Source organism: Cavia porcellus, unplaced genomic scaffold, assembly GCF_034190915.1.
Source record: "Cavia porcellus strain 051 isolate PalLab524CR breed Dunkin Hartley unplaced genomic scaffold, mCavPor4.1 scaffold_30, whole genome shotgun sequence".
Lineage (NCBI taxonomy): Eukaryota > Metazoa > Chordata > Mammalia > Rodentia > Caviidae > Cavia > Cavia porcellus.
In genome coordinates this window covers 44473353-44489591 of record NW_026947513.1, presented here as the reverse complement: position 1 = coordinate 44489591, position 16239 = coordinate 44473353, and the positions used below count along the sequence as shown (strand labels likewise).

The 16239-nt window shown below is 33.9% G+C and overlaps 1 pseudogene; it reads left to right on the top strand.

Annotated features, from left to right (window-relative positions):
- Positions 1-5258: 5258 nt before the first annotated feature.
- LOC100727613 (UDP-glucuronosyltransferase 2B4-like) lies at positions 5259-16016 on the top strand (annotated as a pseudogene).
- The last annotated feature ends 223 nt before the right edge of the window (positions 16017-16239 follow it).

Here is a 16239-nt window from a genome sequence, read left to right as displayed (position 1 = left end):
ACTGTGATTTGAGCAACTATCTCTAAGATGATAATATGTAATCTATTAACTGGTGATTTCTTACTTTTTTTTTTTTTGTAGTTCTGTATTACTTGTACCCTTCATTGCTTTGTTTTGTTTTGATTTTTCTCTTTTTCCTTTTAAATAAAATAAAAAATAAAGAAAATTATTCATGTTCCGCAGAACAGGCTGTCATAGTTTCCCTGGGAAGCATAGAGGGGCTGCTTCATCACCACAAAAAGGCCACTGAAAAATCATCCTAAGTTGAAATATTCATGGTTTCTAATTTTGAACTAAGTGACATGAGAACAAAGATGAAGAAGAAGGATGCTTACAAGAAATTTTATAGAAGTTTTATTCATGGTATGAGGACATAAAAGCACAGTCTGGTACATGATATATGAAGCATTGTTTTTCCAAAAATGTGAGGCAGAAAGCTTATTGGAAGAGAGTGCCACATCCTGCACATACCTCAAAGTTTCTGGGGGGGAGGATGGTGAAAGAATGGAGAAATTATGAGACACAAAAAGCTGAGATCAGGTAGAGATCAGTCTCCTGATGAGAGGAAAGGAATTGCTCAACCAATGCAGTGCTTTTATTTATAAAATTGCAGGTAGGTGACATCTCCTTTGTCCAGAAACACATCATTTGGGTTCTCTCTGGGCTTGGTGTTCTCTGCACGGAAGCAGTTTGTTCACACAGCTTGCCTCCAGTGCTCTTTATTCTTTGAAGGGTCTTTGCTCACTTTCCAACACATGTGATCCATTTCTAGCTTCTGCCACTCCCCACACAACAGGAGGAATAAAATAACCAGAGGAAGCATCTTTGAGAATAATCTATAAGAGATTATGATCAGCTGTCATTTTCCACATCCAATCCCATTTTTAACCTTCCATACTAATGTCCCTTCATCTTATATTCACATCAAGCACTTCTGTGATCAGTGTTTATCATGGATTCATATTCACATAGAGTGTTTACCCTTAGTAGTTACAGAGTCAATAGGGAAAGTATATATAAATATTGGGAGCAAAACTGTTTCAGTTTACGTAGTATATTTGAACTTAATAAAAATATTTTTAGTATTACAAATTTATTACACAAGATTATCATAAAAGATTCTTGCACCAGAAAGTTTCATCCAGTTATACACAACTATTCTTTTACAATAATTCAAAAAAGTTACTTACATTTAATCACCTCATTTTTAAGATAGCTATGATTTTTAAAAAGTTTTTTTATTAAAAGAAAAAAATCAAAACCAAAAAAGGGTAGAAATAATATAGAATTTCAAAAAAATTAACACTAAGAAATCACTAGTTGATAAATTATATATTTTCATCTTAGAAATAGTTGTTCAAGTCATAAAATTAAAGCACAGGAAATGGACAATTAACCAATGAAAGCACAAACTATTCTGTTCCATGATCCAACAAAAATGTGGTAATATAATTATCTATCTTATAACTTAAACATACAGTTATATATTTTAGAGCACTTTCCTTTATTTTTTACAATAGCTATTACACACTTCAGATGATTTTACTCTTATAGTTTTTATTACTTTTTACATCAGAGAGACAATGTGATATTTACAAATATGATTCTTATTTATTTTACCTATTAGGATAGTCTCAAGTTGCCTCCATTTACCTATAAAGACCTCAAGATCATCCTTTTTATAGCTGAGTAATATTCCATTTTGTGAAAATATCCCATCTTTTTCATTCACTCTATGGTTGATGGGCATTTTGATTGTTTCCAAGACATGACTGTTACAAATTTTGATGCTATAAACATGGGTGCACATATATCACTGTGACATAACATTTTCAGTTTTTCTGGGAAAATACCTAGGAGGAGAATAATGGATTGAGTGGAACTTCCCATCCCATTTTCAGAGGAATCTCCATACTGATTTCAATAGAATCTTTTGTGTCTTGGATATCTCTTTGAGGTTGTTTCATGGATTCTGCTTTTTACTGTATTGTTCATTCAAGAATTCAATCAGTTCCCCATGCTCTTGTACTTTATTATCTATTTCTTCCCTAGTTACGCTTAGCAAATCCTTTACTATGGTTGTTATTTCTGTCTTTACATGAGAGATTACTTCTGATTTGATTTCTTCTATAGCCTCATGGAATTATCTTTTTATTTTTTTCATACCTTTTCCAAGATTCCAAGCCAGTGTGTGGCTTTTAAATTCCCATATTTCAGTGTCTTCTCTATTTGCTCCTGATGGACTAGATGTTTAAGATTGGATTTTGCTTTTATTGTTTTGTCATTTTTACCTTTTGGGCTAATATTTGGCCTTTTGGTCCCACTAGTGTCATCTATTGTTAGAGTGTATCTTAAGGTCCTACTGTGTGATGTTTATCCAATTTCTGGGTGCTACAATAGAGAGGTGGGTCAGTCACCTGAATTTTTGCTGCAAGAACTGGGTGAGTCCTACATTCTTCCTAGGCTGTCAAACCTAGGAGTATTGAAATAAATCAATCCTTAGTTCCTGCTGTTTCTATGTCTTTAGGTCACCAGATCTCCTTTTCTGTACTGTTTGTTTGAGCTGTGACCCTCTTGTGTCCCCTAAGGCCTTTTAATTTTACCCTTGTTGAGGGAGGCCTTAATGGCACACTCCTCGACCTATGTGATGTTCTCTATGTGCGGGAAGGACTCACCTGCATTCTTGAAAAGATCACCAAGGGTCTACTTCTTGAGGGGGCTTGGCTATTGCTTTTGTTTATCCACTGAAGGTGACAAACTATATTCCTATTTTACTGTCAAATGCACCATACTGATGGAAGCCTGCTGAGGTCTTTTGTTTGAATGAAGGGTACTGAGTCTCCTATCAACACAGCATAGTTAATTCACTGAAGTCTAATGTTTTAGGGGGAGGAGTGAGACCTGAAGATCAACAGCAATACTATATTCATGAGGTGGGGTATACCAGAGTCCTACAGTGGGACAGTGGGAGCATGGAAGAGACCAGCTCTGCCTCCATCAGCTGTGCTGATGGAGGTCCTGTGTCCTGAGGTGGGTGGTGGAAAGCTGGGGGCATGGAAGTGGTGGACTCTAGGATCTGGCCTTGCATGCTGATGGAGATTCTGCATTGCTGATGGTTCTGTGTCCTGTGGCAGGCAGCAGGACAGTGAGTTGAGGAAAGGGTGGGCTCAGGGGCCCAGCCTTGTGTGCCACTGATGGTCCTGTTTCCCACAGCACATGGCCTCTTGACAAGTTATTAAGAAAATGCAGTAGTAACTTAGAACTCAACAATATAGTCCCAAATTATTCTTTTCTTATAATTTAATGCTCTGGGATTTTAACTATAGAAAATAGTAAAAAAAAAATCTCGCATTTTTTAGTTAAGCAGATTTCATCCTGCCTGGGTTTACAATGACAGCGTTCTTAGGATTCTTCAGGTTCATATTGCAGAAAAATAAACATTTAAATATAAACTGCATTAACTAATGTATCTTTTTCAATTAAGAATGTACATTATGAAACAAAATATTTATTGATTTTGATATAGATGTATTTAAACATTAGAATTGAGGAAGCTCTCATCATAGAGTCCAAAGTAGTTGTGAAGATGGGGAGCCATGACTCACCTCATTGATTTTCATCACAAAATATAGAATCATCAGAAAGACACAAAAAGGGATTACTTAGGTAGAATTTTACAGTTAAACAGTCCAAGTAATGCAGTTCCAGCTCTCAATAGAGCAAGAGTTGCAGTTAAAATCTAAAGCTATGTCCATATATGAGAAGTTTGGATGGAATATCTGTGAAACTTCTAAAGCTGAAGGAAAAGTTGTTTCAATTTATACAGGAAATACCGCTAGTCTTTTTGCTGGGCAAGAGTTATAGACCATTCCTTGACATTGCCATCATGTGTGGTGGGACATTATCCTATCAATAACTAAGGAAAATGGGACACTAGATGGTGAATTCCATGTAATTCTGGAATCTTCTGGAAGCCAGGCTACACTGTGTGGACTGCCCAGCTATTTTTCAAGTGAAAGATTAGTGAATGGAAAACATAAACATGCAGGGAAGACAGTACACAAATGGACAGGCTACTTAATTTTTTCTGGAGGATTTCACAGGCTGAGCTGCTCAAGGTGAGGTTTCCTCCTAGTTCCCAAGACCTTTTGAGAATAAGTAACAACATTTAATTAGTTTTCAAAAGTGTGAGCTGAGATATTGGGAAACTGGCCAGTTATTTAAAAATCTAACACTAAAATCAAAACAAAACAATAAAAACACTCAGATAAGTAGAGTCACTTGTGTAGCAGGAATTTGGGTAGTAGACGGTGCAACACAAGAAGAGTTCTTTTCCTGCAGTAAAACAGCAAGCGCGTGGTTACCTGGAAGAACTCCAGCTATCCTCAGTGTTGCAAGATTTTTCCAAGCAAACACCTGAGTTCTCTGTGGTCTGAGCAGACTCCAAGGGACTTCCTGCTTATATTATTCTCCACAAGCCAAGTCCCTCTTTACCCAACATGGATCTCAAAGGAGAATATATTATCTGGACCTAGTTCTCCTTTTTAAGGAGATCATTGTGAATATCTGTGCTCTTCAGAATTCTGCCTTGTCCTTAACTTTCTTTGGAAGTTTGCCTCAAATATTTTAGGAAAATTACTATAGGTTTTGTTTATTTTAATGGCTTGTTTCAGAAGGAAGGACTCAAGCAGTCAAGTCAGGCATCTGGATGATAAGCTGAAAGATGGAATAGGATATACAATGGCAGTAACAGAGTGCTACAAAACTAAGAATTACAATGTTATACATGGTTGTAAAATTATGAAACAGAATGACACAGTTTAAATTAATGAACTGTACATATGTGAAACATACATCATCAGACAGAAGGAAATAGTTCTTGAATCATGATGTCAAAGAATTATCCATTATCTGTGAAATTACTTCATTTCTAAATCTGTGTCACATGATTACTAAAAAGTCACTTTGTATTTTCCACTGTTCTGACAGCACTTTAATATCACATGCATAATACAGGTGCCTGACACTTGCTGGCCATTGGGTTCAAACTACCTGAAATCACGTAATCATAACAGAAAAATTAAACCCTCTTATAAAAGACATTATGATTTGCATTACATTTTGAATCTGCTGTCACTCCTCATGCTGTGTCCATTTGATATATTTACTTTCACCATTCCAAGTTATTTTTTAACTTGTTGGTCAATTTCTCCCTGAATATAAGCAGACAGAAAGTAGCATGATTGGAAAGGAAATACTTCACTTTTCCAGATGCCCATGAAAAGGATCTTGGCTCTGCTGCTGCTACAACTGTGTTGTCACTTCCACTCCGGGAGCTGTGGAAAGGTGCTGGTATGGCCGGTGGAATTCAGCCACTGGATGAATATACAGGTCATATTAGAGGAACTTATCCGGAGGGGACATGAGGTGACAGTCCTGAGACCTTCATGTTTTATTTTTGTTGATGTTAACACAACATCTGAAATTAAATTTGAAACATTTCATACATCTTTCACTAGAGACTACTGGGAAAAAATTTTCACTGACTTGGTTACCACGTGGTTAAATACTGGGTCAGTGGATACATGTGTGGATTATTTTCCAGAAGTAGAAAACTTGTTCAAATATTTTTCTTATGAATGGGAGAATGTATGTAAAGAACTAGTCTCAAACAAAAAATTTTTGAAACACTTACAAGAATCAAGGTTTGATATCCTTCTGGCAGATGCCATTGGCCCCTGTGGTGAGCTGGTGGCTGAGATACTACACATCCCTTTTGTGTACAGTCTTCGCTTCTCTCCTGGCTTCCAAGCGGAAAAAAGAGCTGGAGGGCTTCTCCTTCCTCCTTCTTATGTACCTGTCATCATGTCAGGGTTAAGTGGTGAAATGACTTTCATGGAAAGGGTCAAAAACATGATATGCATGCTTTATTTTGACTTTTGGTTTCAAACATTTGATGAGAAAAGGTGGGACCAGCTTTACAGTGAAATTTTAGGTAAGTCATATTTTTAGTTTGTAAACTGAGCGATTCTTATAGTGTGTCTTTGGGTGTATGTAAAATCAAAGGAATTTCTCTTTTATAAATAAGCAATGCAGTAAGAAGTAAATTATCAGTCTCATAGCACATGTAGAAATGTTTATATTACGGTGTAATATGGCTGACAATACTAGCCTGTTACTGATACAGATCACTTCACGATGTCACACAACTCCACAATGAAGAATGAGGTTTTAATTTTGCAAATTCTTATGAAATTTACTCTCTTTGCATTTCAAAATATAAATCTTTTGAGAGCTCCTTATGAATCAAGACAAGTATATTAAGGAGATATACATATTTCTAGTAAATTTATCTAGTAACATTTTGACAACTATTTTCCCATGTGAGGAATTTGCTTATATAAAGTAACTATTTTAACTTACTACCTAAAAGATTCCTTCACTTTTGCATTACAGTGCGTTACTCTAGACTCCAGTATTTGAACTTGAATAATATAATGATTCATCATGCTATGATATGTCCTTAGCAATCGTCCACTTTAAAGTTTCATAATCTGTAGAAATGTAGAATAAATGTAGTGTTTTCCAATATGTTTTTTAAAAACAATCAGTCACAATGAAGTAAAAACACAAATATGTCTTATTGTAATTGCTGCAAATATTTCAGGAGATGTATGTAAATACTGGCAAATGATGAGTTCATAAGATGAAGTAATAAATTTGAATAAAAATCCATGGTAGTGCAATAAAGTCATCCACAGTCCTTTTTTTTGTACCTGGGATAGAACACATGACCTTGTGCTTACCAGGGAAGCAGTTAAGCCACTGAGTTACATACCCAGCCATCCATAGTCTTTTATTAGGTGCCAACTTGGTAAATGATGATTACTAAAGATTGTTTGAAAAACTTATTCCAAAATTAGAGTAGGATTCTTTGACTCAGAGTCCAGATCATTTGTTACTATTTTCATCTATTAAGTTAACAGATTTAGAGAATTTGAAATGCATTTTAATTATATAACAATTTTGATGTCTACATTGAGTGTGAACATACTGAGTTAATTTTAGTCTCATTTCTCAAAGATAAAAGTGAATCACACATAAAATACAAAATATTTTGTTCTAATGTGAACATATTTTTGTTAATGAACAGTTAATTTATATTTCTTTCCTGACATTTTGAAGAATTTTTTTTCACTCAGTAGTTCTGTAATTAATCAGGCTTTTCTATTTTTACCATTATTCATTCAGGAAAACCTTCTACATTATATGAAACAATGAGCAAGGCAGACATGTGGCTTATTCGAAGCTACTGGGACATGGAATTTCCTCATCCGTCTTTACCAAACTTGACTATGTTGGAGGACTCCACTGCAAACCTGCCAAACCTCTACCTGAGGTAAATGCATTCTGTCTCTACTATATCTTTTAATTTTCAGTGAAAATGATTTGCTCTATTGAGAGTCTTGAATCACAATGGGAAATATGTGAGGAAAAGGTATTTTGTCAATTAGAAATATATATTTCAGGTAGACGGTATGGCACAAGCCAGAACTCCAGAGGCTGAGGCAGGAGAATCACTGGGTCAAACATGCCTGGGCAACCCAGCAAATTCAAAGATCATTTCAAATGCATAGAAACAGCTTGTTTTAAAAGAGAAGACTTCTCTTATTTGCATTCCAGCTCAAGTATCTGCATTTCTTTAGCAGTACAGAAATAATGGGATTCCTAGGAGGCAATTAGCATAGAGTCCATTAGATTCTGAACCTCATCATCCCTCATATCATTCACTTGTTCAATCAAAATCCTTAAAGTGCCTCATATGCATGTTCAGTAAGTGTAAAATGTGCATATAAACAACTCACAGTGTTTGCCCTTCACATCTTCTATACTTTTTGGAAAGAGTATAATTAAGTAAAAAAAAAATATGCTAAACATATCTCTAAAGGGAAGAATTATATTACTATGGAAATTGTGAGATTAATATTGATTATAGAAGATTTCCTAGAGAAACTAATAACAATAATAATAAATGAACAAAGTACAGGAATAGACTAAAGGATAAGGCATTGAGAAGCATTAGCTGTTAGCTGTTAGGTACATCCCCAAAGAACTGAAGCTACTTTTAACAGGATGATAATTTTCTTGGTAGCTAACCTAGAATCAAATTCACCCAAAATATGCAGTAAAACTTTGGTGATACAGAGAAAAGAATTTGGGAAACAGAAGATAATATTTCCCTTTATATTAAAATAAATACTAGTAGAGCTCTTAGGTAGATTAGATTGCAGACATGCAGAATGGTAGCAGTGCAGAACATTTAGAAGGTTGATATGAGAGTTCGGGAAACACGTGATGAAATGCAGACTAAGATATGCACACATGTACAAGGTTACTCATATGACTTAATTAGAAGTCTTCTTTAAAGGCAAATATGTTATTTCAGGCAATTAGATCAACAAGATGAAATGAGATTTTCATGTGGGAAATGTAGTTCTTTAGTCTACCTTACAAAGAAGACAAGTGCTCAGTTGTATGCCTGTGCTGTCCCCATCAGTATCTGTTCCCTAGCCTAACATCTCCTTGCCTTGCCCATAGCATTGAAACCATTCCTCACTTTGGATCCTAGAATTTTCCATTTCAGTGTACAAAAGGATGGAATACTTTATTGAAGTAGGTATTTAATGCATTATGTCAAATCTGTAGGCTGCCTCTGTAAAGTTCTGTACAAGGACAAGATGTGGGCATCAACGTTGTCTGGTAAAATGAGTGCAGAAAAATGAACCATTGCATGTAAATTAAACACCTTCCAGATCTACCATTTCTCTGAATATTGATTTGGTGTTTACTACAAATTTTTCTGGCACTGTATAGACTGATATTCCTCATTAAAGAACACAATAATCTAAAATATTTTAAATTGACATCAAACTTCAAAGATATATGTAGAAATGAAACATTCTTTATGATTTTAGCATATGTGATCTTTTCAGATTTTGTTTTGTTTTGTTTGCATCCTTCTTAAGAGCAATGTAAAACTGAGATTTGATTATTGGGAAAAATTCCAACTTCTGTTAGATATTTTAATACAAATTTTTTCAGATTGTGTAAAAGCTCCACACGTCAAATCTATGAAGCATTATCAGAGTATGTTCTAAACAATACACCTGAACATATGAAGGATTTTTATTGCAAAATAACAGTTTTAACAGATGCAGGAAATGGAAAAAGAAAATAAAGATAAAGAGAATTTTGAAAGCAGTAAAAATTGCTACTAACAGCTGTTACTAACCTGCACAAAATAGAAAATTAGAAACTTCTATCAAGTTCTAATAGCATTCATGACTTTTATTGTAGAGTGCACAATGAATACAGTTAAAAATCCAAAGATTCACAAATCTATGTACATGCTAATTTTTTGTGAAAATAAAACTTGGAATTAATGTAAAACTCCAGAATTGGGAAATGATTTAGTAATGAAATATGCACGTAACACAATATCCCAATTGTTCTTCATGAGAAAATTTAATAACACTAAATTAGTTATAAGTTTATATATATATATATATATATATATATATATCACACTTATATAATTGTCTTGGCAAAGATTTTTTTATTTAAATAAAGAGAAAAAACAGTAAAAGTTTACAAGTAATACAGAATTTCAAAACATAAACAGTAAGAAATCACTAGTTAATAGATTACATATTTTCATCTTAGAAATATTTGTTCAAGTTACAAAATTAAAGCATAAAAAGTGGACTTTCAAACAGTGAGACTGCAAAGAGCTGTGTTCAATGATCCAACAAAAACTTAGTAATATGTTCATCTATCTTACATACCTAAACAAACTTGCACTTGTATCCTTTAGAACACTTCCTTTTCTTCTCTTTTTTACAATAACATTTACACATTTGGGTTTTATTACTCCCACACTGTTTTTGAAAGAGAATAAAATCAAATGTGTCAAAACAAAGCAGATTCAGTCAAAACTTAGGATGGGCATAGTACATATTGTAAAAACAGAATACAAGGTGATCAACATTGGTTACCATAATGCCTCTTGCTATCTTAAAAAGAATTGCCTATATCATCAGTTATAATGAAACTGAGCAAAACAGTAAAGAACAAAGCCAATAAAACCAAAACACTGGAGACAATTACAGGACTTCAAAAGAAGATAATAGTCAAACCAAAATGGGCATCATAGTGAATCTTATTTCCTTCAAAGTAGTGGCCTATACCCTCAAAATTGATATAATCAAGTAAAACAGAATAGAGTAAAATCAGTCAAAAGTAGATGGTGAGAGCAATACAGGGCTTCAAATCAAGTTAATAGGAAATCAAAAAAGTTACTATAATATATACTTCTAATTTTTAAAAATTTTTCCCTTAATTAAGAAAATAATAAATAAATAAATAAAGGAGGACGTTGTAATAAAAGAGGACATAACAGCTTAACAACACAGATCAGAACAGAACAATCTAAACAGCCCAGTATTTTACCACAATATAACCTGACTTAATAGTAGTTACCATAGTGTTTCTTTCCTTAAAATAGTTGCGTATAACTTCGTATACTATAGCATCAAACATATCACGAGAGTGTGAAACCATTCAAGAGGATGAAAGTATTACAAGGTATTTAGAACCAGCTAACAGAAAATGACCAATGGTTTCTATATTATCTCTTTGCCTACAGGCAAAGATATTTAATAACAATAACTCAGCCACAGTAAGAGTGGGAAATATGAAAAGAAAGACAAGAAAATGAATAAAGTCACTATCTTTTCCTAGCATAAACAGGAAGCAAAATGAAAACTACAATTTTTTAAGATTTTCATAAAATACAAATTAATTTAAAAGCTTTAGATTTGCATGAAAATAACTGTTCTGAGTATTGGTTACCAAAAATATTAGTAGCCTTACTAGTTTTATATATTGTTCTGAAATTCTGAAGATATTTCTTTGTCATATGTGTTTTTCAGATTGACTAATAATTTCACCTAATTCTTCTTTTTATCATTTTCACTTTTGTATTCATTGTGTTTGCTAGGCTTTTTTCTAAATGGAATAAAAATTTTCACAGGAAATGGAAGAGTTTGTGCAGAGCTCTGGAGAACATGGTATTGTAGTGTTTTCTTTGGGATCAATGATAAGAAACATGACTGATGAGAAAGCCAATTTGATTGCTTCAGCCCTTGGACAGATTCCACAAAAGGTTGGCAAAGTTTCTCAATGGCAGGCATCCACTGAAGAACTCATCAAGTTCTGCAATTTCTGATTGCAGTAATGAACTCATTTGCCCTGCAGGATTGATGTGGTAAACTGTATACATCAGAAATATTTCAGAAAAATATACTTTTATTTAATAAGGAAATGTCCCAGTAACTTTAAGCAAGTATTTCTATGGGTTTGAAAAAAACCATACAGGTTATGATTTCCATATTGTCTTCAATTTTGTGTTTAGTCTCATTTTGGTATAGCCTTTATTATATATTTCAGGGAGATATTCAGAGCAGAAAAAAGCAAGTGGTGCCAATTCAAGGTTCACTATACCTTCAGCCATTCTAATTAAAAAATGAGGTGGGGCTAGCTGGGGTGTTGGCCACCCATATCTAAAAGAGAACAAAGCAAAAATTAGAGTGAAGTTGGGTGTTTTCCACACAGTGGAACTGGGGCATTTGAAATGTGCTCCACAAGGACTAGGCTTTTATCACATCACCTTCATATCTTCCCAGTCAAGAAAGGCAAAGGGAAATAACAAAAAATCAAAGAGAAATAAGCCTGTCTTGGGAAGATGTCCAGTTGGGCTCTCTGTAAAACATAATAGAGCTTAAATTTGTAACATACTTGTTTCCACTTTAGATTTTGAGTAGGAATGAACTACGCTAGATTTTAGTTACTGTTAGGTTTTTGAACTCCTATGCCAAATGTTAAGTGGATTGCATGCAATTAGTTTTAACATTCCCAAAGTAAATAGAACTCAAACATTTGTAAATGATGCTATATAGTAGGAGAATACTTTAACATTTCTAAAACCAGTACCTCATTTTAGAACAATGTAATGTGTTTAGGCTATAGCAGACCAAGTTAATCTCTGCTATGAATACATTGTGCTATAACATGGAAAAGGAAACAAATAGCTGAAGAAAATTATTTTAAAATGCACACTATTTTTGAAAAGCTACATTACTTATAAAGTGCAAATCAGCATTATTTCCTAAATTTAATTTCCAAATCTAGAAATGGTAATAATATGTCTTGTGGTAATATCAATTGAAACTTTAGAGTCTATTCAGCAATTAATGAATTTTAATATTAAAAAATTACATGTACTTCCTAAAATCAATTAATTGATTTTTAACAAAAATGTATTTATGAGATTTACATGGTTTAGATATCAAATATGCTTCCAGATCTAAAAATTCACTTTTGGGAAAATGATTACTTATAAACTTTAAAAAACTAAATAACCTATCTTTTTAAAAATAGGTCAGTATTAATATTCTCACATGAGAGTTACGATTAAAAACATATTAATGAAGATGCAAATAATTAGAAATAATTTACTCTTTGCAAATTCTCTACATTTCAAAACTATTTTGACCTTTTAAGTATTTTAATAATTTCCAAAATATTTAATTTATAATGTAGTATCTGACTTGTTTTAGTCATTATATGTCAAACATTTCTTCTGACTAATTATAAAACAGCATTTCTTCTGATTAGTTATAAAGCAGAAAACATTATTGTTCTATATTTCTCAGCATCTTCATATTTAACTTAGCATTCTTTAATTTTCAAGTATAGCATACAGAAAATCCAGTCTATAGTCTTAACAGGTTGTTTGGAGATTTGATGGCAAGAAACCAGATACCTTAGGAGCCAACACTCGGTTGTACAAGTGGATCCCCCAGAATGACCTACTTGGTAAGATGCTGGAGACCCAATACTGATATCCTAATTAAATAGGCATGATAATGCCTCAAGGTGGAACTAAACAAGGAGCATTTGTTCTTGAAAATCAAACCTAAACACTGACTGCACTACATATATTTCCATTGTTAGGAGAAGCAAAATAAATTGTAATAGTTGAGTTTTGTTATCCACAGAAATAATCTTAAGGGCCTTATTGAAAATCTACTGGCTTGTCATAGTAGATGCTTTAATGATTTGCGGGATGGCCTTCCACCTGTCTTTTCAAAGAAATGTATGTTTACAAATACTACTCAGAATAACACCCTTGATTTTTTCCTGTTATAATACATTTTCAATGGGAAAATTTTTACACATTTATCATGACTTAATATTTATTTCACTTTGGTCCCAGTTACAAATCTTGCTGACTCACACTCTTTTTTCAGAATTAATAAATGTACTATCCCTTTAAAAGAAAAGGTTCTCAATGTTATGACATCTTTCAAATATATCGCTTGGTTTATTATACTGTATGAACTTTGTCTGACAATCACACATTCATTGCTGTGGTCATTTACCATATTTGCCTGACAACATTCACTTTCCTTTCCTTTCTTGTTATGAGAAATAAAAAGACGTATCAGTGCTCCAGGTGTGGTAGTAAATGATTATTATCCCAGTACCTAAGGTACTGAGGAAGGAAAACTTTTGAGAGTTTCAGGACGGGCTAGACTACATAGAAAGATCAAGGCCACTTTGTCTCAAAAACAAACAAAAACAGGTGCCAAGGGGTTAGCTCAGTTGCACAATCACTTACCTGGCAAGTGCAAGTTTGTGAGTCCAATTCCAAGTACAAAATCAAAAATGTTATCCTACGTAAAATGATACATACATACAAATTCTTTATTCATAAAGTACCCCTGTTTAAGTATTTCATATTGTACATTTCTCATTGAATTTCTAAAAATTTATAATGAATTATTAGTCTGACATTCACCTAATCTTAGGTCATCCAAAAACCAGAGCTTTTATAACTCACGGAGGAGCCAACGGAGTTTATGAAGCAATCTACCATGGAATCCCGATGGTGGGCCTTCCCTTGTTTGGGGAACAACATGATAACATTGCTCACATGAAGGCTAAAGGAGCAGCTATGAAACTAGAATTCAACTCACTATCAAGTACAGATTTGCTAAATGCACTGAAGACAGTGATTAACAACCCTTTGTGAGTACAAACATTTTATCCACATTGTACTTACTGATAAGTTCTGATAAAAATCCAAGAAAATATTAGTGAGTCTGACATGAAAACTATTGAAATGCTAATGAGCTTAATGAAGAAGCTATCATGGATAGCCCAATTTGGGGGTCATGATGAACTTGGTCAGTGTTCTCATTTGAAAAATTTGTTCTAGTTTAAGCACAGTACAAGATTTTGAAATAGTCTGTAATGAAACAATTAGTCTTACTGAGAATGCTAAAACATAATTACAAGGAGATATGAAGGAAACAGTAAACTGAAGTCATGAATCTTGTGGGTGTGATCTTCCCACTTACTGATGAATTCAAAATATATTTATTTATAAAGAAGCAACCAGTGAAAACTAGTTCAGTGTTCAGATGAGATCGGGCATGTTCAGGGTGGTATAGCCATAGACTAGTTCAGTATTCAGAATGGCAATCTCTTTTTCATTTTCAATGATCTAACTATGAATAAAAATACAATGCTGGTTTCTGGTTAATACTGTTGTTAAACAGAGATGCAGAGAATAATCTATGAAGGCCAATCATGTGGCAAACTGGCTTTATTAACCTGGGCACAACATTTAACATGTAGTCCAAACTGTTGGTCCCCAAGACCCAGTGCCTTAATATTATATACTGAGTGATTTCTGGGTTGGAGCTTTGCTCCTAATTTGGTGTGACTTTTGGTGCTAGGGTTGGCTTTAAGGGCCAGAGAGACTTCCTGAGATTATGTCACCCAGGGCAAAAGCCTGTCTCATGCATGCTTAGTCTGCATGATTCAGCAAACAGGAAATTTGGAGGGATCAGCATGAAGACTAAAGTCTCTTTAGAGAGCTAAAATAGAGTATAAAATGGTGTTGTAGCTCCCACTTTACTGTAATTATTTAAAATTTTGCTTGCACTTGTAGTAAGATCTAGACAAAGATTTGCTTTTGTCTCTAAATTGCGGTAGTGATTTGAACATTTACAATAGGTCTAGTAAGAGTTTTTTACTATGTAATTCCAATTCCAAGTCTCAAAAGAACAGCGTATCTTATGTTTTCTATTTTTAATTGTTAGTTTTACCATTTTGAAGGAAATGACTATAAGCTCTAAGTTAGAAATAGCAGTGCAAGCCCAGCCTTTCTGATCACATCTTTTAATCTCATTTTTGAGAAGTTCTAGCTTATGCAGTAGGCTTCTTAAATGAACTCTGAAATAAAAAAAAAATTCTTGGTCTTGTACTGGACAAGGAAATAATTTTTAAACATTTTTCTGCATTCAGTTTACCTTTTCAAAAAACTTACATTCCACCACTTTGAAATAATTCTAAATGTATTTAAATTTCTTCAGCTATAAGGAGAATGCTATGTGGTTATCAACTATTCACCATGATCAACCAATGAAGCCCCTGGACCGAGCAGTCTTCTGGATTGAGTATGTCATGCAACATAAAGGTGCCAAGCACCTGCGACCCCTTGCCCATAACCTCACCTGGTACCAGTACCACTCTCTGGATGTGATTGGCTTTCTACTGGCTTGTGTAGCTGCCATTTCTTTCCTTATCATAAAATGTTGCTTGTTTTGTTTTCAAAAGTTTATGGAGACAGGAAAGAAGAAAAAAAGGGAGTAGAGCTTTTTCAGCTGATTGGCATTAGAAGGGTGACAATTTCATTTACCTCCACCTCCATGGGCAGAGTCATGACAAGATGGTCCTCAGCAGTTTACAAGTCCTTTGCCTCCCTTCCTACATATTGCAATCTGGATTGAGTACTGTGTGATTCAAAGTTCAACATTCCTATAATAATTCAATTTGTGTTGACATACGTTTTGTTTTCAATATTAAATAAATGAGTCTTACTGAAACTGCTTTGCGTGAACTGGCCAGGAGTGAATGATTAAACTGAATGATTGCACTACAGGATCAAAAGCACACAGGCTCCATGAGGTGTAATGGTTCAAATATGCAGCAAAATCATACAAATAAGTAAACTGTGAGAAAACTGTCATGCAAGCTTTTTTAAAAAGCATAAATAGTAGAGCAAAATCACACGGGCTATATGACAGATCAATGCTTAAACTAAGGGGC